This window comes from Pelodiscus sinensis, chromosome 4 (genome assembly GCF_049634645.1).
Source record: "Pelodiscus sinensis isolate JC-2024 chromosome 4, ASM4963464v1, whole genome shotgun sequence".
In the NCBI taxonomy this organism is placed as follows: Eukaryota; Metazoa; Chordata; order Testudines; family Trionychidae; genus Pelodiscus; species Pelodiscus sinensis.
Window position 1 is genome coordinate 53,948,704 of NC_134714.1, and position 24,937 is coordinate 53,973,640.

Genomic DNA, 24,937 nt, shown 5'->3' on the forward strand with positions numbered 1-24,937 from the left:
GCATTTGTCAAATCCTGCCAAACCAACAAATTTCTTGTTTGTCAGCGTTATTGATCTAGTGCAGAAGTGGGCAATAATTTTTGATTGGGGGGGGCATTCCCAAAATTTTGGAAAGTGAGAAAGTGGTTGAGGGCTGTACTCTTCCATGGTATTAATGGAGACGGTGCAGGGTTTAGGATGAAGGTTGGGTGCAGAAGGGAGCTTGGGGGAAGGGCTTAGTGTGCAGGAGGGAGAATGGAGTCTGGGAGAGAGTTTAGGCAAAGGAGGCAGTTGTGACCTACGGTGCAGGGTTTTGGGATGTGACCTAGAGTAGGAGGGGATTGTGATCTTGGGCAGGAGACTGGTGTGCCAGATCTGGGAGGGGGTATGGGTAGATGTGGAGTAGCAGGGCAGAAGTGTGGGGCAGAAGGTTGGGGGAGGGGTCGAGGTGCCACAGGAAGGGTCTCTCTAGGAGACTTACCAGCCAGCAGCTAAACCAACTTGCCTGCCTGCAGAGCTAAAGACTTGCAGAGCTTAAAATGTTTCTGCTTTCTTGGCCATGTGCTTGAGTAACTGAGCAGGAGGGTTGTGCTTAGTGGTGGCTTGTTATTCAAACAGGCAGCTCCCATTGGCCAGTGTCTGTCCAGAAACAGACCAATGGGATTGTGGTGGGGGCGGGAACAGCATCTGAATCTTTCCCCCTTTCTCTCCGAACACATGAAGAGAAAGTGCCCTGCAGCCACATTTCTGAGCGGCATGTGTGGGGCTGTGGAGCAAGCAGGAGAGCCTGCCTGGGCCAGATCTGGAGGCTTGGCCATGTTTTGCCCAGGCCTGATCTAGTGGATAGAAGCTATAGATGTGATATAACTTCATGTTAATAAGATTGTTGATTTAGTTCCATATAACGTTTTCATAAGCAAACTACAGAAATGGAGTCCAGATGAAATTACCAGGTTGAGAGAGCATTTTCTAAGAGTAGTTAACAGTTTGTTGTCAAGCTCGGAGGGTAAATCTAGTGGGATCTAGCCAGGGATCTGTCCAGGTTCTAGTCCTAGTTAATATTTTCATTAATGATTTGGGCAAGGGAGTGGGAGATATGCTTATAAAATCGGAGGATGACAATGAGCTTGAGGAGTTGCAGGCTCTTTAGAAGCTAGACTTAGACTTCCTTTGAAAAATTAGAGAATTGAGATAATTGTAAAATGGAAGTGCAAAGTACCACATTGAAGAAGGAAAAAAAATCAAATGCACAAGTACAAAATGGGGAAAACTGGTTGGGGATAATACTGGTCAAAAGGATTGAGGATCTTATAAACTTTACATATGCATTAACAATGTGACGCAGTTGCAAAAAAAAAAAAAAGGCTGATCTCATTCTTGGGTGTATTAATAAGAATCTTGTGTCTAAGACACACAAGGTAATTTCCTCCCCTGTTCTAGGCAGAGAAACATCAACTGTCATAGTCTGCTTGATTATGAATGCCCCATTTTAAGAAAGATGTGTACAAATTGAAGCGAGTCCAGAGAAAAGTAATACAAAAGATAAAAGGACTAGAAACCTGGCTGATAATGAAAGAGTAAAGAAACCTGCAAATGTTTGGTGTCAAGGAAAGAAGGCTAAGAGTGGCTCTGATAAGTCTCCAGAAGTGGTAAGGTCTGTTATAAAGAAGATGATCAGTTTTCTATGTCCACTGAAAGTGAAACAAGAGGCGATGTGCTTAATCTGCAGCAGCGAGATTTAGATTAGGTATTAGAAAAGGGGTGGTCAATACTTTTGGATGGAGGCCACTCCATGAATTTTTGTAAATCATCAGGGACTGCACTTTTCTAGTAATGGAGGGAATATAGGGTCTACAATGGATTTGGGTACAGGAGGGAATTCTGGGTAAGAGATTGGTGTGCAGGAGGGAGTGTGGGTTTAGGAGGGGGTTCTGACCTGTGGTGGGGGGAGGGGAGGCAGATGAGTGGATTGGGGATCAAGAAGGGAGTTTGGATTGGGGAATTGTGACCTGTGGTAGCGGTGCAGGAGGGGATGTAGAAGGTTTGGGTAGGAAGGAAGGGAGTAGTTGTAATCTGGACCAGAGGTTGAGATGCAAGGGGGGGGTACCAGGTGTGGGCTCTGACAAGGAGGTGGGGGCAACTCCTGGGCAGCGGCCCAATGGGACCCTCAGATGGGCTCCTTGGCTGCCATGGCTCCCCACACTGCTCAAAGCGTCTAGTTGCTGCAGCCAGCATGTGTCACAGTGCACGCCTTGGGGGGAGGGGAGCAGTGGATCTCGCTGTGCTGCATGCCATGCACCCACAAGCATTGCTCTTGCAGCTCCTATTTCCAGTTTAAGCCAATGAGGGGCTGTGACGATGGTGCTGGGGTTTGGGAAAGGCATAGAGACCCAACTCCCTTCCTCCTAGGGGTTTGTGCTGTGCAGAGAGGCTCATTGTCCCCAGCAGCTGGCTGCTTTGAGCAGTGTGTGGAGCTGTGACAGCCAGGGAGCCTGCTCAAGATTCCTGCTGTGCTGTGAATCTGCTGGCCATATTTTAGAAAAACTTTCTAACTAACAGGATAGTTAAGTACTGGTATAGGCTTTCAAGAAAGGTTGTGGAATCCTTGTCGTTGGGGGTTTTAAAAAAATAGTTGAGACAAACACTTCTGAGGATGGTTTAGGTATACTTGGTCTTGACTACATTTCTATTATTCTGTACGCTCTATACATAGAAGGGACCACCTGATTTGTTAATATACCATCAGTCTCCAGTTTTATTCTTCTTGGCTGCATCTAGACTGGCAAGTTTTTCCACAAAAGTAACTGCTTTTGCGGAAAAACTTGCCAGCTGTATACACTGGCCGCTTGAATTTCCGCAAGAACACTAACGATCTCATGTAAGATTGTCAGTGTTCTTGCGGAAATGCTATGCTGCTCCCGTTCGGGCAAAAGCCCTCTTGCACAAATGCTTTTGCTCAAGAGGGCCAGTGCAGGCAACATGGTATCGTTTTGCGCAAAAAAACTCCGATCGCAAAAAGCGTCTGTGCCAATCTAGACACAGTTTTCCACAAATGCTTTTAATGGAAAACTTTTCCGTTAAAAGCATTTGCGGAAAATCATGCCAGTCTAGACATAGCCCTTGGGTTTTAGAATGTTGTTCATTGATGTTATGCAGTAATTATCTTTATTTCCCATCCCAGAAGAAAATGCCTTTCTGTGGTTATTGGAGTGATTTTGTTTTGAATAGCCAAAATCATATTAACTTTCAGGGCATGTTTCATAGCTCTATTTTTTTTTTTTGAGCTTTTACAGGTGAAGGAGGCAGGGTCATTCTGAGGGTTGCTTTGCTCCTGTGTCAGAAGACGCCAATGTTTATTTTTGACTTTCTATGTTCTGATGGGGGCAGGTTAAAACTTCTTGGTGCTGGTTTGTATAGATCATTAATTTGATTTAACATATGTTAATGTGTGCTTCGAATCCTGGATAAATAAAAAATATGCTTTGAAATAACTGGAAATGAATGACATTATGCAAATATAGTATGTATTGGTGCATGTGTCCAGTGTCTGGAAGTACTGAAGTCCTTATTTTAATTGTATTTAGTCATAATGAGCTGCTTTTGGTTCTAAAAAGTGATACAGTGCATTATTTATTATTACATTACAGGATGTCTATCTGATTTCTGGGATTTAATATTGAAACATCTTTTATTTTAAGGAACAATCTTTGTGATACTAGTGCATTTTTACTATATGCATAATGTCAGTTCAAAATAACTCATATAATTACAACTTCATATTTACAAATTTATTTATAAAATACTATTTTGCTATGACTTAAACTTGTTGTTTGTCCCATCAGTTGCTTTATTAGATTTTGCTTTTCTAACCAACTTCCAATTTCCTTTCCAAATTAATTAATTTGCTTTGATTTAGACACTAATTTTTACTGTCCATTTAATCCTTGTTTGAAACTCATTTTGTAAAGCATTATTTGTTACAATCCAGAGAAAATATGTCTTCTTCATTAGGGATTGATGATTCAGCTGGTCTGTTTACTATTTTCTTTCGACTCCTTTCTTCTTACTGTTCAGTTCACAAACTTGCAGGAAGTGTGGGAGCATGACAAATATTGCATTAAGTGTGAAATGAAGTTAAATATTTTTAACAGTATATTTTTGTTCAAAATCATAGTTGCTCTGTAATGAAGTTGCTGTGTTTTAGTTAACAGGGCCACATGATAATATCTAAGGCATAAGCTAGTCAGCAGTTTTTGATGTCTGAAAGATAGCTAATTAAGAAATGATGCAAAACTATCTTAGACAACAAGGCCTTGACCTGGCTAACTTGATGGTGTGAATATGATGGAGTAAGCCCTATGGCTTCACGCTTGGGTGCTGAGATTCCACCATAGTACACAAGTCCCCATCTATCTTAGGCTTTTAGTCGTTGAGAGTCTTGTGGGATACAAACTTGCTGCACTATGTACCTCCGGATCTTGTTCACTGAAAGCCTCAGGATCATGCTGAAAAGGACATTTTGACTCACAGGTATCTGGGTTCATTACTCACAGGATTCTTCCGTTTATTCTGAGTCCTCATTCTGCTACCCACGCTGATATGACTCAGCACAGAGAGGAGATCTTCAAGAAGCAAAGGCTGACAAGGAGGTGACACCTCTTTTAAATATAGCCATCTCTTGATGAAGTCATGATGCCTCCTCCATGGCAGATAACTTCAGACATACCAGAATCTGATTAAGTTTTTTTCTCCAAATAGCTTTAAAAAAGTCCATAAATACCTGGACATGTTGCACACTTCAATATCCACACTGTAGCCCTTTAAAGAGTGAGGCTTTATTGAACCCTGCTAAGGCCATCTGGCATACTCTAGCCGAAACACCACTTAACTATAAGCATGCTAATTTAAAACAACCTCCCCCCCCCCCCCCAAAAAAAAATTTGATGTCCCAGGTAGAGATTCAGAGTTTTTATTTTCTCATCCTTCACTCAATTCTCTGGCAGGAGAAGCAGTTAATAAGCCTGGTAGACCATGCAATGCTATGATCACCCTTTACGACAAGGATCAGAAGTAGCTTGATCTCTTTGGTTGTAAGAGTTATTATTCCTCAGCAATATTGCGGTTTCTAATAGCGAAGCACCAGATGCTTTTAATGAGTCATCAGCAATGTATTTTTAATTTGTAGGTTACCAGAGGTAAGGCCTCTTTGCGACCACTGTCAACACAAAGTGGAAAAAACTTTGTTTGAGAGGAGAACTAGACCCTCAGTCATTGGGGATGCCCCTTTCATCTCGTGGATGAGTGGTCTCTCTTCCGAATATTTACTAACACCATTACTTTTGATAATACCCAACATCATCAAATGGGACAAGACCAGATTCATTTTACTTGCAGTAACCTGAGCACTGAAACAAATGAGACATCTTAACCTCATTATTTATGCTTCTCATACACTGATGAGACTTCCAGCAAGTCATTCATTGTTTTAGGATCCTGGTCATGCACTTTATTCCAATATGAAGTTGTGTGACTCCTTGATTGTTTTGGGGTCTAGAGGCCTTCTGATCAACAGAAATAAAATACCTGTTGTTAAACAGTAGAAAAAGTCTACCAGAAATAATTATCTTCAGAAATGCAAGAGATTTTGCCACTAGTGTAGCTGTCAGAAAATCTCTCTTGATTAGCTGTTGTAATTAGACATCAGGTTTGACTGTGATTTCTGTCAAAGTTCACTTGGTAATTTTTGCATTCTTTCATCTGTAGATTTTCCAATTTTTGCTCATCCCACAAGCTCAAGATTTCTCAGAGGACTGATGAATCTTTTCCAACAGATTAGAAAATCTACCACATTGTGGGATCAGAACCCGGTTCTTAAATGTTTTATGATACATACTTTTGAGCAGTTAGCTAAATGTTCATTGCTTCATTCTACCCAAGAAAACAGCTTTCTTGGAGAGTTAGAGAATTGGAGGCGGACATTGTTATGACAACTTACCAAGTTTCTACCCAACATGTTTTGTTAATTTAATCAGCCATTCTTCAGTTCTCCTACCCCACCAAACCTGACTAAACAAGAAGTTAGCCTTCTATCTGGATTTGTTCCAAGCTCCCTTCTCCTTATGGAAATACTTGAGGGGAGTCACCTGAAGTGGAGTATGCATAGGGACACTACTTGAAGGAGAGGTTACACACCTGATGCAGTAACTTGTATTCTTTGAGATGTGACCCTGCCATTATTGCTCCACTATTGCTCTCTATTCCCTCTAAAAGGTGAGTAACTTCTTCTTATTCATCTTGCCTGAGATACCCCACTATAAAATTCTGTTTTCAGTCCTAAACTTCAACAGTTTAGATCAGTGTTTCTTAAACTTTTTAAAACTGAGAAACACCAAACATTTTTTTTTATGTGGAACACCAAGGATTTTTTTTGTTGGGGGAGGGAAACCCAGGGAAAAGAAAAGAGGTTTATGTTTTCTCTGCGGCACACCTCCGACTTTATATTGAAGTTTGCTGGTTTAGATTGAAATTTTGCATGCTAAATTTCTCCCTCAGCTTGATTCCCTCCCCCCTTCAAAAGATTACAGTCAAAGAACAGGGCTAGGAAAAATACATTGTTTTGCCTTGTTAAATTAGAGCAGCTTTTAAAAAAAGATGATCAGGGCATCTCTGTTTGGAGCAGATGTGAAATTGGGCATTATACAGCCTTCATCTCAAAGATGTATGTGTTTCTTCCACCTTTTTAATAATATCTGTCTCAATTTGGCCAAGTTACAAGACTTTGAAAAAGTATAGTTTGCGTATGCATAACAGATTTTAGCAGCCAAATTATCTGGAGACTGCTTTCCCATTGAGTATGTTTCAGTTTGAAGCTGAGCTGCAATTGAAACTTTGGGCTGCTATGGACTGTGCTGTATCTGAGCACTGGAAGTGAGAGCATACAGAGCTTTGCTTTAGGATCGTGGTCACCAACTGGTCGATCGCGATCGACTGGTTGATTGTGAGGCCTCAACCAGTCGATCGTGAAGCATTTGGGCCCCCCCACCTCCCATTCTTCCCCCATCTCCAAGAAGCCCCACTACCTACCTCCAGTGTAGTGCCGGCTTCCCACGGGGTGGACGGAAGTCCTGCCTGCAGCTTCATGCCATTTCCTGGGGTTCCGGGAGTGCATTGGCTGCTCCCCTCCCACAGCTCTGTGGTGTGCCGGGCGTGCTGCGGGAGGAGACATTGGCCCTGGAGGAGGCGTGCGACAGCTTCCCTGGGCCACAGGAGGGGTGAGTTGAGCGCGGAGGTTTCCCTGCACCGCGGGAGTTGGCCCCGGGGCAGACACATGTGGGGGTCTGGCTGTGCCGCGGGAGGGGGGCTTGGCCCCGTGACAGGTGCACATGGGAGATTTGGCTGTGCTGTGAGAGGGGGGTTTGGTCCCACGACAGGTGCACGCAGCAGTTTGGCTGCGCCGCAGGGCAGGGGGTCGGCCCTGGAGGAGGCACGCGCCAGCTTCCCGGGGGAGGGGGAAGGGAAAAATCCTGGGAGGAGGCGGGTGCAGGGGACTCTCTGCCCCCACTGGCCCCCTGTTCCCTCTCCCCAGCCCTCTGTTCCCACTCCCCAGCCTCAGAAACCTGTCCCCACTGGCACCCAGTCCCCTGCCGAAGCACCCACTATAACCCTTCCACAGTACTATGTCCCCTCCTCCCACCAACACAGTTGGGACCACATTAGTAAAGCTTGGGGAGGGAGAGGGTTGGAGGAGGGTGTGGGGTTTTTTTTTTCATCTCACTTGTGTGATCCCAACTGCCTTTTCTGTGGGTCAGTGACAGCTGACTCAAAACAGGTTCTTTGCCCTTCTTAGAAATAAAGACAATGCAGAAACTTTTTGTGTTTGACATAGTATTTTATTTAAAAATGAAGCCTGGCCAACAAACCCCCAGTTGTGGCCAAGACCCTAGCTGGCCACAGCATCATAACACTCCTGCACTCCCCTTTCCCCCAGACCCTACCTCTGAGCCTATCACACACTGGAACCCCCTGCCCTGAGCCCCTCACATATCCCAACCCAAATTCCTGAATTCTCACATCCAGAAGTCTGTGGCTTGCTTAGTACCCTAACCCTACATCTGACCCCTAACACTGCTCGGTCTGGAGCCCCCTCCCCAAGCCAGCGTTCCCTTATCCACCACCTCCTGCATCCAGATTTCCTCCCAGAGCTTGCACCTCTCACCCCTTCCCAACCCAAATCCCTCATTCCCACCCCAGAGCCTACACATCCTGTCTCAACACAGCGAGGGTATGGCTAGACTGCAGGAGTTTTTCAGGATTCCGGAGATATCCCAGAAAAACTCTTCTGAATCCAGGGATATTTGTTCTTACACTTCTTTTAGTGGAAGAGTAAACATGATCTTTTGGTCACCCCTATATTCCTCTTTACACGAGGAATAAAAGGGCTTCCAAAAGAAGGGGTTTTTCTGACATTTGGTCCAGTCTAGAAAGGCCAAATCTTGGAAAAACTTCTTCCTACAGAAGAATTGGGAAAAAAGCAGCAGTATAAGGGTTGAGGATAGCAAGTGATGGAGAGGAGAATAGAAAGGGTGGGGCTTCAAGGAAGGAGCGGGGCGGTAGAACTTGGCTTGTTCTGTCATTTAAAAAGTGATCTTGGGTGCAAAAAGGTTGAAGACCACTGCTTTAGGATGACCTCTGTGCAGTGTCAGCTAGGAGCCTGCCTGGTTCAAATGCAGATGTGATAAAGCTGACTGCTGTGTGTGAGGGAAACCAGTTCAGGACAAGGAAAGGGAATTGGCTGATGGGTGTTGAGGAAACTGGAACCCTTCGTAAGGTGACTGCAAGTTGAGAGCTAGGGAGGGAAACCAGTAAGTGAAGAGAAGAGTGGGAATGGATGTGCAAGTAGAGTGGAGCTGGAAATAGGGTTGGTGGGAGATATAAAGTCAGGTGAGACATATCAGATGAGGAGTTAGAACAGTGGTTCCCAAACTTTTCAGCATCACGCTCCCTTATGGATTTTTGAGAAACCCTCATGCCCCTCCCCCCCCCCCCCCCCGAACTGCAGCAAAACTTGTTGAGAAAAAAAATGGGACCGGCGGGGGCCAAAAAAGAAAAATAGCAGCAGAACTTGGGAGGGAGGGAATTGATGGGGGGAGGGAGCTGGGTTTCCCCTTCCCCCCCCCTGGAATTTCTTCATGCCCCACCCGGGGGGGCACATCCCCCAGTTTGGGAACCCATGAGTTAGAATATATGCCTGTGTGTGTGAAACGGGGGAGAACTGGCATGGTTGGGCAAAAGACATTCAGATAAGGAGCTGAGATGGAAGAGGAGGCAATCACTACATAACCTCAATTCATTCCCAGAGAAGGTCCATCCTATCCTGTACACTGAATGAGACCGGACCCAAAGTGGGGAGTGGGGGGAATCAATGGGATCATATAACTTTAAGCTGTATCATAATTCACAAGTACAAGAGGGACAAATTAAGGTTACACAATTTTTAACTAATTTTTACCTAACTTCTGATTGCTTGACTTTACAACCTTTAATGTGCTTTTAATGTAGATTTTTTTCTATATAATATGTTATGTAAAACCAGTGCATGCATAGTAAGTATGAATAGTGAGTCTTTTAGTTTAATAGTTTTTAACAGTGTACAAATCTATCTATTTTTTATTGCTTTTGGATGTATGATATATTCTTAAATACCACTCAATAAATACCATTTCAAGTTATCTCCAAATCATATTTAAACTTCATATTAATGCATGAATATTTTAAAGGTATTGAGGTGATGGACATTTGGAGAGAGAGAGAGATCTTTTGTGTAGTCTCCCTGCACACTTTCCAGCTTCTATAGCAAATGAAGCCGATGCTATATGAACATTGACCGCAATAACCCTGATTTGTTCCCGGGTCAGTGTCCATCCAGTGTCTTTTGTAACAAAAGGGGCAGGAGACCTGAAGGAAAAAAATTAACATACTGAATACTGTGTTTCATCATACATTTGTGAAAAAAGAGAAGAATTAAAGTTGCATGGACAGTTTAATTTTGTCATTTCCTGATTTGAGTTCTTGCTTTTGCAACTGTAATATTCTTTTAATACAGTTTTATCTATTTAATTTCCTATTATTTTTAAGTAAAAAACATGTCCTTATATTCAACTTAATTTTAGTTCATCATCCTGGAAAATATTTTTCATCCAGTTGTTTTAATCTCAGTGTGTGTCATCTGGGGGAATGCACTACCACAGCAGGCTGTACATGGGCTACTCCATAAAATCATTAAGAAACTTCAGCTCTTACAGAATGTGGCTGCTCTCTTGTTAAGGGATATTATTTTACTGAAATCTCCAGGAGCTTTAGTGACTTTTAATTTATTTCTTGGTACAATTTAATATCTTAATTTTAAACAAAAAACCTAGTTACCTCTAAGATTGCCTCCCTTATTGTGTGAGTTCATTGAGGGGATTCAGGTTTACAACTTCATAGCTTAATTCTGTGAGGTTTTCTGGCATTTCCTAAACTTTGTCCACTTGACTTTGCAATCATATATATATATATATAATATGTAATTTCCTATTTTTTTTCCAATCTAGAAAACAAATTGGAAAAAACAAACCTATGGAATGTGGATGAACATTTTGCCAGTGCATTTCACAGCTGTTCATTGATAGATGAAGAATATTGCAACTAAGAATCCTGGGTTTGGTTTTAGGTTCTTCTCCCCATTTCTTAGCAACATATCCTCCTTCAGCTTGTCTCCTGGTTCTCTCCTCACCTTCAGTCTGCCGCCTCCTCCATTCTTTTATGATCTCAGCCTGTCCCCTGTCTTTTTTGGTCCCAGCCTGCCCCCGTCTCACTGTCCCTCTGCATTTGATCATGTAAGTTTGCTATTCCATCTTCTCCTTGATCTCTGGTCTCTAGCTTTGGAAACATTGAGAGCATAGTAGAGTGTGTGCTCCTGCTCTTAGTTGTGGTGGCTAGCATGGTTGTAAGAAGTGTTTTAATCTGTTTTCAATTGATTCTTTTACCCTGACTTCATTGGGAATGGCTGAAAAGGGGGGCAGGAGGGATGGATTGCAGGGCAGGCCCCTGTATGGCCATCAGAAAAGGGATGCAGCAAGCTTCTAAATCTCCCTGCAGGAGGGAGCCTAGCTCTTCCTCCTGCCCGCCCCCCTCCTTCCTCCCCCTCCCCACACACACCTGGTGAGTCCCAGGCTACGTCTAGACTGCAGGCTTCTTTCGGAAGAACCTTTTTTTTTTTTTTTTTTTTGGAAGAGATCTTCCAGAGAAGCTTCTTCTGAAAGAGTATCCACACTGCAAAAGTGCATTGAAAAAGCCATCAGCTTTTTCGAAAGATAGTGTCCACACTAAATGGACGCTATCTCGTATTTAAACTGTAATTACTATGGGTGGAGTGGCCGCTAGAGCACCTGTGCTTTTTCTTCTTTCCTCTTTTTTGAAAGAACTCCCTCTTCCCCATCCACACATGCCTTTTTCCGAATGAGCTCTTTTGGAAAAAGGCTTCTTCCTCATAGAATGAGGTTCACCAATGTTGGAAAAAACCCTCTGTTCTTTTGATTTTTTTCTTTCGAAAATGCAATTGCTCTGTGGACGTAACTCAAGTTTTTTTCAGAAAAACAATCAGTTTTCCAAAAAAAAACTTTGTAGTGTAGACATACCCCCTAGGGTTGCCAGGTGTCCGGTATTCACCTGGGCAGTCCGGTATTTGCAGGCTCTGTCTGGTTTAAAAAAAAACAAACTAGGAAATACCGGACATTTGAAATGTCCGATATTTCCTGTTTTCCATGGGATGGGAGCCCGGTGGAGATCATTTTCTTCTGCTGCGTCTGGCAGGGGCAAGGGAGTGAAGAGTGCAGCAGAATCATAGTGAAAGGTGGTAGGAGGGGGTACTTGCTGGGTACCATGCTAGGGGGGTGCCGGGCTGGAGTGGGAGTGGAATGCACACTGCTCTGGCCCACGTGACCAGCAGAGACCCAGGAGCTGGCCACGTGATGCCTCCCTCAACACCTCCCATGGCCAACCCGCGGCTTGCAAGCTGCATGCGGCTCTTGCCTCCCAAAAGTGTAGCTCATGAAGCCACTCCTGTGCTCCTCCCAAATGGCCCGTGCCCCACTCCCCTGCCATGCTGCATTTAAATTTACATGGCTGCCGCGCTGAGCCGACAAACAGCTGATCAGCTATTTGTCGGCTCAGCGTGATAGTCTGGATGCGCGGGTGTCGACATCAAAGGTATTTGTCGACCACCCAGGTATGCCTCCTGGGATGAGGTATACCTGGGTGGTTGGCAAAAACCTTTGATATCGCCACCCGCGCGTCTAGACTATCGTGTTGAGCCGACAAACAGCTGATCAGCTGTTTGTCGGCTCAGCGCGGCAGCCATGTAAATTTAAATGGAGCGGCGATTATTTAAATTGCCGCTTCATTTTACTATGTCTGGTAGCCTAATCTACATGCCTCTGGCGACAGAGGCATGTAGTCTAGACGTACCCTTAGTTGTGGTGTCCAAAACACTTGCCACAAGTCTCTATTTGACCAACTGTGTGTGGCTATTTGGCTTGAACAGTGTGTCTGTTTGGCCCATTGAGTATGACTAGTTTGCTATAGTAGTAGCTACTATAGTGGCTACTACTTCAGGACTGGTTGGACACCATGGTCTTAGAGATACCTCTCTATCGGGAGCATGTGTTAAGTAATATTATACATTTAAAATAATTTATAGCAATCCTAATGATGCCAAAATCCAAGATAAGGTAAAATGCTAGCATTGTCACGTTTTACTTGAGCTCAAATAACTATTGCTCCTAGGCTTTCTGCTTGTGAAGTAACAAATCTAAAATGTATTTTCTTTTGAATCTGCCCATCTAGATAAAATTGTGTGAGAACAAATGTGAGTGTTTTTTTTCCACTAAAAAGCAACTTAACTGATTTTTGTTTCATTTTCATCATGTGGGAAATGTTTTCTTCTACTGAAAATGTTTACCTGAATGACAAAATGAATCAGATTAGTTTGTAGGACATAAACTCCGTAAGTAGAGGAAATATTTTTAATAACAGATGTGAAAGAATTGTGGCAGTTGTGGTTTCTGCAAATCATATGAATGTTGAGTTCTGTGTGAGCATTTGGTTTGCTTTTAAAATGTCACTGAACCGCTAACCATAATGTACAGTTTCCAGGGAAAATTACTCTTCATATGTGGCTTAAGCTATGTTTTTGTAAATAACTGTGGTGTTAAATTCTCTGTTTTTGGTTGAACTGGATATGTTCATTAAATATCTGTTTCAATCAGTCATGTGAAAAATGCAAAGCTGTTAGGTCCAGATTTCTTCATTTTTCATTGTTTTTATTGATTTTACATATTGTGTTTTTATTTTTGCAGATTGTGTTCATGTATGTTAATGCCTTTCATCATGAGTTAATTTCTAACATTTTAAAATATTACTAGATTTTTTTAAAATGTTTGACTTGTAATAATAGAAGATTCATCTTATTAATTAATAGTATTCATTATTGGAATTACGGTGACTAATGCACATCCAGAAAAAAACAGTAATTGTAAGGTACAGTTCCACAGTGTTAAAAAATCAGAAAGAAAGTTAAGACTTCAGGAAGGTCATTTTGTCATAATGTCCTGCTTCAGTGTAAGGTACCATATTAGAACAGAAATGAAATACAAGGTATGGGACATACAACTGTTAATGTAAGTGAAAACAGCAGAGAATTGTTATTCCTGGTCTATTGTTAGCTTATGAGGAAATGTTAAGAGGTACTGGCAAAGAAAACAGTTGGGCAAGCAGAATCCAGAAGACATTTGCAGATGTTTCATTTTCTGGCATGTTTAATCAGGCTGTAATTGTATTAGATGTCTGGGGAACCTGGCAGATAAAATGTACAGTGCAGGTAACCCCTCCTTACTTTCTCCCATAATTAATTGGGAAGAGGTGCTTTTATTAGTATCCCTCTCTTTTCTAGCCATGCTCCTCCAGCTGATCTATTGGTGGGTAAACCCCGGGGGCTTCAACCAATTTCCCCCCTCCTTTCCATCCACGTCCCTGCAGCAAATACATTGCTGGGATCTGACCAACCACTCCTCTTGTTGGAGAGATAGGGTGGACTATCACTATAGAGGGTTGGCTCCCTGCCATAGGAGCCCTCAACTACTCTCTCTCCCACAGTTCACTCAGTTATCAGGCGCTTCTCCTGGAGTCCTTTTCCAAAGCCATTAATCCATTACTGTGTGACTTTTTTTATGGAGTGCCTTCACTGAATATCTACTACACACTTAAATAATGAGTTGTATCGCATTTCTTGCTACCGGTCATGTTATGCATGAATAGAGTCCACCTGAATCTTCTATGGGGAAGGCATACCCCCCCCCCCACACACACACACACATGCTTGCTAATATACTGGAAAGGAAAAGATTCCTTCCCAGCCCCCCCAAAATGGGATGGTTAGTGTAATGCCTGCAACAAATATAGCAAATAATTTGGGGGGGGGGGGGGAGGATCCAGACACAGGCTGACCTTTTAAAACCCCTGATTCCTGGGCAGTAAGTTATTTACCATGCTGACCCCTTTTTCAGCAATCATATGTATTTCCTCCATCCCCCAAGCCATCAAAGAATCATTCTCTTAGGCAGCTAAATACCCTGCTTCCTCCTAGCTCAGGATACAAGATATTGAGTTCGGGTCATCTTTTCATTATTTATTTCTCCTCTCTTTATCACTTTCCATGTGACGTATAGCCTAAGTTCTCAGTATCTTTTCTGGCTAGTCTTTTCTGGCTAGTCTGCTATAGGATGTCAGAATTCAGCACACCACTCACTTTAGTTTTTAATTTTTGTTTATTCTGAATCCTGGCCACAAAAATGAAAGATTCAAGGTCCCCCTTGAATCTTGGTCTCTGAGGGCCAATATAAGATTTTCAAAAACTTTCTGTCAGTACAATAAAAATGGACCCTTTAGGTATATAATAGGAATTGGGGAAATATATAGATCCCATAACTCTCGGTAAGTGTTAACAAAATTGAGAGATGATAAACAGGACACATCTTTGTTTACTAAAATGAAATCTTTATGGATATGTATAAAAATGGTACAGAAAACGAATGCAGTAAAATCAACATTCACAGTATTTATAACTACAGGAAAAAAATATTTAAACAATAACCTGCTCTGTGAATCACTTGTTCGAAAGAGTATTTACACTACTTAACAGACATATGCTATTAATTTAAGTGTAGCTGACTAGGCTAATATTGACCAAGTTTAATGTAATGGTTTCACATTAATGTCATTGCATTCCATTTTTGACTAATTGTACTTCAGGGTCTCTTTATGAAGACTGATGATGTTTCAGAAGACTTTAAAAGGCATTTTAAGAACATCTAAAATTATAGATGCTAAACTAAATGTTATTGTAGTACAGCATTGCATCAGAGTGTTCATGATAGATGAGCCCAGTTTTATGGCCATTAAAATACACAATTATTTTGTCAAACCAATATTTTACTAAATGAAGTGTTTCACTTAGTTATTCATTTAAAAATATTTAGGTGGAATCACCATCACCTTTTTGTAGGAAGATTTCGTTTGAAGATGAAGTGCAAAGTTAAAAAAATGGGATGGCCTTTTTTTTTCTTTATGATATGTGAAGACACCTTAAAGGTTTTTCTCTACCAACCCTCACTCACCTCCCTGGCCCCCCATGCCCAATCCAAATTTCCCCTCAAACAGTATTCATTGTAGCCCATAAATATTGTTAGCCTGCTGAATCGGATAACATGCTTTTCTTTGGTTGATTTATACTAACTTGTTATATCCTGCTGTCACTGGATCATATTTCAAGGATCTTGGTTTATTCATCATAAGTATTCATAGTTATCCATAGTATGGATAACTACAGGCCTTTTGTCCTGTATAAACAGCTAAAACGAGTTAGTAAAGTCAGTTAGCATAAGCGCTAATTCTAATCTTTGGCATAGATAAAATATCTACTATAAGTATGCTAGGCTGAGTAGTTCTTACCAGGAGGGAGTCCTAGAATTGTATTATGTTCTTTCAACTCTGTTTCAGAATATTTGTTATTCTTTGATTTGTTTTATTAAAGGTTTAAGCGTGTTGGTATTGTCTCCATTTTGAGTGTCCTTGCCACATACCCCGAGAATCCATTTCTCAAACATCCAGTCCTCTGATGTTTTTGTTTTTCCTGAAGCCCTCACAATTGGGGGGTTAACATTTTGTTCAGACTAAATGGATGTCTATTTGAACGATACAGTACTCAATTTGGACATGACTAGCCAGAGAGACAAAAGTGTCTCTTCCTTCTGTCTAACAGGAATATGTGGATCACCTTTTGGTGTCCTGCCTTAACTCAGTCCAAGAAAACATAATTTTTAGTGTATACTTCCAGGGTTGCTAGGTGTCTGGTATTGACCTGGACAGTCCGGTATTTTCGCCTCCTATCCGGTAAAAAAAAATTCGGAAAATAATAGACACCTAAAATGTCCGATTTTTGTTTTTTTTGTTTTTTTTGTTTTTTTTCCTGGCCAGGAGTTGAAAATACCGGGTGCTTACCTGCTTCTGCAGGGGAGCTGTCTGGCCTGGAGCAGGAAAGTAAGATTGCGGATGGCCTCCAGCAGCCTGTTACCGCAAAAAAAACTCAAAAGCATTTCTGAAAGGGGCCATGCTGGGTTTTTTTAAATTAATTAATTAAATTTTGCTTAATAACTCTCAGGGTCTATTTTTTGTTCAGCAACTTTGGTCTCCCCCTTAATTTTTTCCCCAATGTGTTGGTGTTTTTTTTTTGAGGGGTGAAGGGAGAGGTTCAGTATTTTTGGTTAAACCATCTGGCAACCCTAAATACATCACTCCTCAATTTTTCTATACGTATATCACACAATGGTTATGATGAACAATGTGGTGCAGGCTTTCATTAGAGACCTTTCATGACATTTTTTGGTGTGCTAGTATGTAGCAAAAACACAACTGTGGATTACACTGATGTGCCTTGGTTTTGCTGGAGGTCTTCACCAATCATTGAAAAAATTGGGAGTTTTCTCAGTTCTTAAATGAAAGCTTCAATGTGTTGAATATTTATTAGAGAGTTTTTCTGCCAATTAGGTTGGGAGCATTTGTAAGGTGTGTAGACTAATTAGTTGCTAAAAATAGTTTTAAATAGCTTACATAAAAATCACTTTCCCAGTCATCAATTTTTACTTGATCAGTGTGTTGGTTTTAATGCTGTTAATTACTCGGTCCTCCATAGAATCTTCCAAGCAAAAGAGGGAATACAAGATCTGGAATTCTACTGTGGAAAAATATTTATCCCTGCATCCCACCTGGCTGAATGCTGACAAAGCCCTTTAGACACCTTCTTGTTTGTTACAAAGATACATAAAATCTACTTGTTTAATTGCTCTGTAAGTCCCTTTTAAGGGTTGCATTTTTAGATATAGGTACCTAATAAGCTTGTGCAGAATCTGAACAATCGCACAGAAATGCTTTTACATTCCAGTACCTGTTTTCTATATATACATGCTATTTTGATAGTATGTAATGTTGAAATTTATCCATGAGTTCATGCTGTTTTTTATATCTTCTCTGTACAATTAGCCCCAAAGTATTAAATATAAATCCATTTCATGCAATATATTTTAATAGTTAAATCAATATTATGGCAGTTAATGGCCTTGATCTTTTCAAAAGTTTAAACATAGTATAAAGTCTTTAAAGTCATATGGTCTAAAGCCTTACAGTATCAAGCCTAAAAAACAACAAACAGTCTAGTAGTACCTTAAAGACTAACAAAACATGTAGATGGTATCAAACTTTTGTGGGCACAACCCACTTCTTCAGATGACAAGAGTATCAAGCCTATATGTTTCAGTTCATTGTGTGTAGTTAAGACTTTTAAAGACATGTTAAATTTTTTTATTTAATGTTTTACATTATATATGGCCCTGCATTAAAGATTGACTCTTAATATCTGCTTTTATGGGTTTCCATGTTTGTTGCAGGTGAAACCAAATCTTTGAAAAACTATGACAAACATGATGCATTATGGTAGTTTAATGATGATTGTTCTGGTCTTCAGTTTTATAGATTTTGAAATATAGTTTTAGCATCAGTTCACTGTACTTATTTCAATGTAATTTATCATCAAAAGATTTATTTTTCATTACTTGTCAGGCTATTTCTACATTTTTGCCTGTACTGAATATTAAATATATCCTGGCCTGTAGGCCCTACTTTTTTTACATAAATGTATCCTCTAGAAATGTATTCTCTTAGTCTTATTTATATTTTTTTCTTTATTTAGTTCACAAATGTATATTTGTGTTTGTGTAGCTGTGTGAGACCTACATTAAGTTTTAATTACTATAATTGCATTATAGTTTTAATTGCCCGGAGCTATATATATTACTTATACATGCTCTCTTTTTTCAAATTTGCTTCAGTGTGAAAATCCATATTTAAAGCTCAGTCTTTGTTATAGCCATGTTTGTTTTAAAAATGAATGTATTTTGTCAGTAATTTGTTTCTATGCTGCTATTGAAGATATTAGAGATTGAATGTGATCTTTCTCCCTTACTACCCAACTTCTTTCTGCAGAATCATGCAGTGAAGTCATAATCTTGTGTTTCACATCCATCTGTTACCATAGAAATGATTGTAATAATCTAAATTTAGCATTATGTCTTTCCTACAGGATCAAGCAGGGGAACAAATGTGTTGTATATAAAAGAGCCCTTGTTTAAATGGAAATATCTTTTAACTAGTAAACTAGATACTGTAGTAAAAATGCATGAAAGGAAACCTTCTAAATCTCAAGTAAATGTATATTTGAAAGGTGTTTTACACCAAAACATTTAAAGATACAACATTTGGAGTTCAAAGTACTTGACAATGGCCATTTTAAATTTGGAGAATTCTCAGCTGACCTTGTAAAGATTTTCATATGGTATAGATGTTGTTTCCACATTACTTTTGTAATTATTCATACTTCAGTATCTGATAAAAAACATAGTTAGAATTCTTTTATCAGACAGGAGAAAAATACAAGTTATCCAAGACACTAAGGACATTGTTTGAAATCTAACGATCAGACCTTAAACTACGGCAAGTCTGAATTCCTCTTTTTAGGGCTCTCATTTTTCTGCTCCTAAATAACTGGGTAGATGTTTCGTGAAGCTAATTATTGGCTAGATGTCCACAAATATAACTTGGTTTCTAGGATACTTCAAGGGTTGGTGCAAGTATTTAAAGTGCTCAAAGGAGCAATATAAAAGAAAATATTGTTCGATTTTTTTCATTAGTTCATGGATTATAGTAAGCATACAGATAGTTTGATCTAGTCATTCAGTTGCCTGCCATCCAGTAATTTTAAGTTGCCATATATGTAATTAACTACCCCAACACAGTTCCCATTTGACACAATAATTAATTTTTTTGATGATTCCATCTTATGCATTGTCATGTCATTGTGTGGAACTGAATGTTTAATGTATTGTATGGTTGATTATTGCTAATAAATATTTAATGTGATCCATCTTTCTATATCTATACGTATATATAAAGCTGGGGAATAGGGTAAGCTCTTTCACTACCAGAGAGGTAAAGCTTGTGAAAGATGTTTGAAGTTAAAAGGAAATGGGTTGGTTTGGGTTTTTTTTTTATAATTCGCTAGAGTAGACAAGTATGTAGAAACTGATAATTTTCCTTTCAGCTGGAATATATTTCACTTCAAGAACCATTTTCTACTTTACATAGTGTCAGTTGATTTTATTTTGCGTATTTATGTAGGTAATGGTTCTGCAGTTCATATGATGTAGGTTGACTAAAATCTCTGTTCAGAACCCCATAATGTGTATTACACACAAGTACTTTCAAGGAATAGTAAGGCTGCAAATTTAAGCATGCAAAGCTTAATGAAATGCCTGTGATAATTTAAGTCAGCCACTTTCTCTGTATGCATTAGGAGATATTATTTTTATCACATACTATGTTTTCAGCAGGACTAGTGATCAAAAATGTACTAATTTGCTTCTGTTCTCTGCCATGGTGCTATTCATTATAGTATCTGAGTACTTCAGAATGCCAATAAATTTATTATCAGAACACCATTACGAGATGTGGGAATACTTGTATCCCATTTCACAGTTGGGCAACCGAACCACCAAGAGATTAAAGTTAAATGCATCCAGTATCTTGGGTGTCCAGTTGAAGAAGTATAGTAGCTGATTTTTAGGCTATTTAAATTCTATAGCATTTTATATTTTCAAAGCATTTTTCCCTTTGACTTTATTTGCAGGATCTGCAAACCAGGCCCCAGGATAGCAAGTCAAGCAGCCAGAAAATGAGGTACACCATTAATTAGTGACCATCTGTGAAAAACCTTTAAGTGATTTGCCCAACATCATATAGGAATTCACGCAGAGACAGGAACACACTTCAGTTCTCAAATGAGAATTCTGTCTCATTCACTATATACCTTTTATCTTCTCTAACAGATGAGGAATAGGTCCTACTGACAGCAGCCTTTTACATGTTTTGTATTGCTAGAGCACTCAGTGAAGTAGGGATCTTGGCAGGAAAAACAGTATGTGACTGATTGTGTAATTAAAGCATGTGTGCGTGTGTCTACACACACACACACACACACACACACACACACACGTCAACTTTGAATACTTGAGTTTGGAACTACAGTAAAACTCCCAATAGTCTGGCATCCAATTGTACGGCACTCCCGATAGTCCGGCATCAAAATGGCAAGAGCTTAGTGGGTGAGCTTCATCAAAAATCAAGTCTCAAGGCAGCAGCTGAACCAAGCAAAATCGGATGGGACTGAGTCAGTCTGCCACTGGCATTGTGTGATGCTGGACAGTGCTTGTGCTACAATAAAAAGGGTTAAAAACACTTTATATACAGTATATACTCTATGTGTGTGTCTCTGTCTCTCTGTGTGTGTGTGTGTGTGTATCTATATATATATATATAATATAAGATAAAAATCTTATAGTACCTCCGGATAGTCCGGCATATCAGATAATCTGGCACCACCAAGGTCCCAAAGGTTCTGAATTATTGGAAGTCTACTGTATAATGTTTTTTAGTGCAGTTTGTGTGTAATTTCCTAGCTTTCTAAAGTCAAGAGCTAAAAATTGAAATTCAATCATCTGATGCCATATAGGCAGCCCTATCGGTCACAAGCAGGTTTTGTAGCCTCCAGGATCCTCTTGCGCATACCTCTTGCTTCTTGAGCCAATGAAGTAACTGATAGTGATATAATTTCTCACCCTTGGTGTAGATCTGTACTTGAGGGGCACAATAAACAACATAGTGGATTTTGCAGATACTTACTGAAAGCAGAAACGTGGAAACTCAGGAATTGTGTGTTACAATCCTTCTGAGTAGGAAAGATGCTTCTGCCTTTTCCGCACAAACATAATCCATTCTGCCCTGTCATCTCTAACCTGTCTCTTCTTCACCACTGTTCATGTCTCAGCCCATTCTTATCACCTAGGCAGTCCCAATTTCCAGACTCAAGCATGTCGTGCCAATCCTAGCCTTCCTTGTTCAGTCCCAATCTGCCCTTGCAGCCTCAGATTTGTCTTGTCCCCTTCCCTACATTAGTTCCCAGTTTGTTTCCCTTTTACTTTACCTGATCTCATTCTCCTCTCTCACTGGCTCCCAGTTACTTTCTCTCACCCATTTTTACTGGTCCCAGTCTTTTTGCCTGGAGTCTCAGACCTAGGATCCTTTACTAGCCAGTTCCATTCTACTTCTAGCTCTTACTCTCAATCTCCTTGTCTCTTCTGCTTTGCAATCATGTAGCTTTCTCCTCCACTCTTCTTGGGCATCAATAAGGGGGAGCACTGAATGCTCAAGAAAGATCTTTTGACTGCTTTTAGTTACAGACCCAGTGAGGCCCAGAGCTGGAATCTTGGAGCTGGAATTATAGGAAAAATTTCTGAGGCATGCCCATTTTAGATGGCAACTGTGAACTTTTCTTCCATAGTTCTAAAGAATGCGCATGTATGAGCTGCAGTTTTTTCCCCAAAATTGTATAACTTTCCCAAATTTTGCAACCTATTTTAAGGAGATTGCAATAACTACATTCCTTTCCCTTTTTCAAATTTCAAGACCCTTTTCTAAAGCATGAGTTCCTAGACTTTTAAAATAAAAAGTCACCAGAATCTTTTAATACGGACAAAATAATGTGTTTTTCTTTACCCTCATCCTAAAACATTGCCGAACCATTTTTATGGAATTTAAAAGGCAGAAGCAGATCTGACATGAAAAATTTCAACCCAAAGTTTGGCAAAAGACAAGCCATTGAAAAAAGGGTTTTTACATGAAAACTTTTGGACAACCTTAATACAAAGCAGAGCTACCTCCTCAGTCTATAGTATGTATGTTCAGAAGTAATATATAAAGGTACAGAACCAGATTCTCAGTTGATATAACTGGGACTGTGAGGTTTTTTTTGCCCACACATTTGGTTATTATTGACATTCAAATTTTAATTTTGTTGTATTTGGATATTGTCATATATATTTTCAGACTTTGGAGGTGTCTGGGCAGCTCCAAATGATGTAGGGGTCCATGTGAGTATACTCAGTGTCCATATTGATTTGCATTTAACTTTACAAAAGTTTGTGTAATGTATCCCAAACTTATTGATTCATTCAAACTAGTTGAAGAATATAGTCATATTGGACTTTAACAAACCTGAAGAGAAATAATGTTTTTAATTTCAATAAAGTTTCCGAATTAACGTGTTGGAAGATGGTGGAATGAGCCTACTGAAATTTACTTATTTCTTGTACTTTAGATCCATATACATTTGGACTCTTAGGAGTGCACAAGAGTGTCTGTGTTGTTTTTTGTGTGTAAGCACAAGCATACCATTTTAATTGCTTGATATCTCCAAAATCAGCACAAGTGTTTTTTGTGGGGAAAGGAGTCTCTTGTTTCCATGTTGCTCTGGCTCCAGCTGTATTGCCAAAGGAATGTATTTAAAATGCCAATGAATTGTAAAACTCCTGACATTCCCTGGCTTCCAGTGCATCTAGGAGCAGCAGGGAGTTGGCCACTGCTTCTGGGAGCCGCAGTAAGCACTGCCAGAACCCCTCCTCCTTCACCCCACTTCCCTGCCCAATACCAGAATACCCCTCATTATATAGAGGGTTTTGTAGTTGAGGATTGAAACTTTGGGGGTGTGTATGTTCCACCTAGGAGTAGCAAAGAGTGGAACAATGAGATTATGTGCTCTTAACAATCTTTGTTACTGACCAGATGTCTGATATCTGCTGAGTCAACTTGTAGCTTTTTTTTAGGTTGGTTTCATGTGTCTGTACAGATATTTACAGTAATCAAATCTGGAAGTCATGAATATGTGGTTTGGAATATTGGGCTACTTAAGTATTATAGGGAAAAGTTGGCTGCATTGAGGTTTGGTTTATTAAGTACTGGCCACCTTGTTCCATGAATTAGGGTGAGTGATATTTCTTCAAAAGAGGTGGTGGTATTCTCAATTGTTGTGGGTTTTAGAGGTTCTTATTTTTCACCTGCTGAATAGAGCCTGACAGAGAGTTATAAATGTTTTGTTTTACTTCAGAGTTTCTATGCTTCACACAAAAGTAACTCCTCTTGAGAAAATATAACCTATTGTTTAGTTCCTGATGCCTCAAGAGACTGCCCATGGACACACCTTCACATTCAACACATCAGTTCAGAGAATTGGAACTCAGTGTGTGGGTTGAGGGTGAATAGTGTGAGTATCTGATTCTGTTTTTTGTTTTTGTTTGTGCCTCTTCAAGGGAGGAGAACTTGTGGGGGAGTCGTTAGTGTGGGACCTGGGGAAGTATGCCGTTCAGGTTGCTCCTCCATTTATCTAAATATTTTCATGTGCATGTCACTTACTAAATTGGGGGAGGGAATGGGATACAGATTTTATCCATATGCAGCTTACATCCAGCATCCATAGATGCATGTTCTGCAGCCAGGGGAGCCCATGATGAAATGAAGGATGAAGAATTTTGATCTGATATTTGAGGGAACTCCTAATACATTTTAAATATGTACAGTGAAGGTTGCCATGAAATTTAAATTGGTATAGAAATGAACAAGGTGTGTGTGAGATCTGTACAGTATTGATATTAAAAAAAATGTTCACAAGAAGCACTGAAAGAGAGACTTTCACTGGAATGAAAGACATCACCTGGCTACAGATTTGTTAGCAGGTAGACAGGCAAGGATGTATGCGTACAAAGAAAACGTAAGGGCCATGGCTGAATATGGAGTTATTTATGGAAGGATTATTTTTAATCTCATGGTTGGTCTTGTTCTGTCCTACCGCTTTTTAAGACTTTAAAAAGTGAATATTTAACAAAACAAACAAAACCCACCAATTTCACTTAAAGCATTTTCTGGATAGTAACTATCCTTGACTGTTATGACAAGCATAGGACTAGCTCTGTGAGGATGTTTATGTAATATAATATGCCACATAATATCCTAGCAACTGGAAATGCCTCTTGCATGTGTTGAAAGCAAGTTTGGATAGTTGTAGTTAGATTTATTTCTTACTGTGAGTAAATGTCATCCGTGCTAGGCTTTAACTCTTAGCCAACTATATTGGTTTTACAAGTTTGAAAATTAATGGTTATATTTTTTTAGGGGGCTGTTGATATACTTCCTAGAATAATGCAGGGGATGTGAAGAGATGATTTGTAGGTAGAAAACTAGAATGGTTTTGTTTTCAAAGCTTTTGGATTTGTGGCTTTATTATAATAATATAGTAGAACCTGCATTTTATTAACTAATTTGCAATTGAATTCATAAAATTAAACATCTAAAAATAATAGGTTTAGTGCATAAATTTGCAATATAGTACAGAACATTTTTTTCTTGTCCTTCCAACAACAGCACA

General features: G+C 40.0%; 1 protein-coding gene across 7 annotated transcripts in view; it reads left to right on the forward strand.

Moving 5' to 3' along the window:
• NOVA1 (NOVA alternative splicing regulator 1) overlaps positions 1-24,937 on the forward strand; it is a 227,995-nt gene that overhangs the window by 35,112 nt on the left and 167,946 nt on the right. Inside the window, exon 2 of one of the 7 annotated variants that reach the window (XM_075927003.1) lies at positions 20,312-20,361. The exons of the other annotated variants lie outside the window; for them this stretch is intronic. The gene's annotated coding sequence lies outside the window, so the exon portion shown is untranslated. The remainder of the gene's footprint in view (positions 1-20,311; positions 20,362-24,937) is intronic. 7 annotated transcript variants of the gene reach the window in all.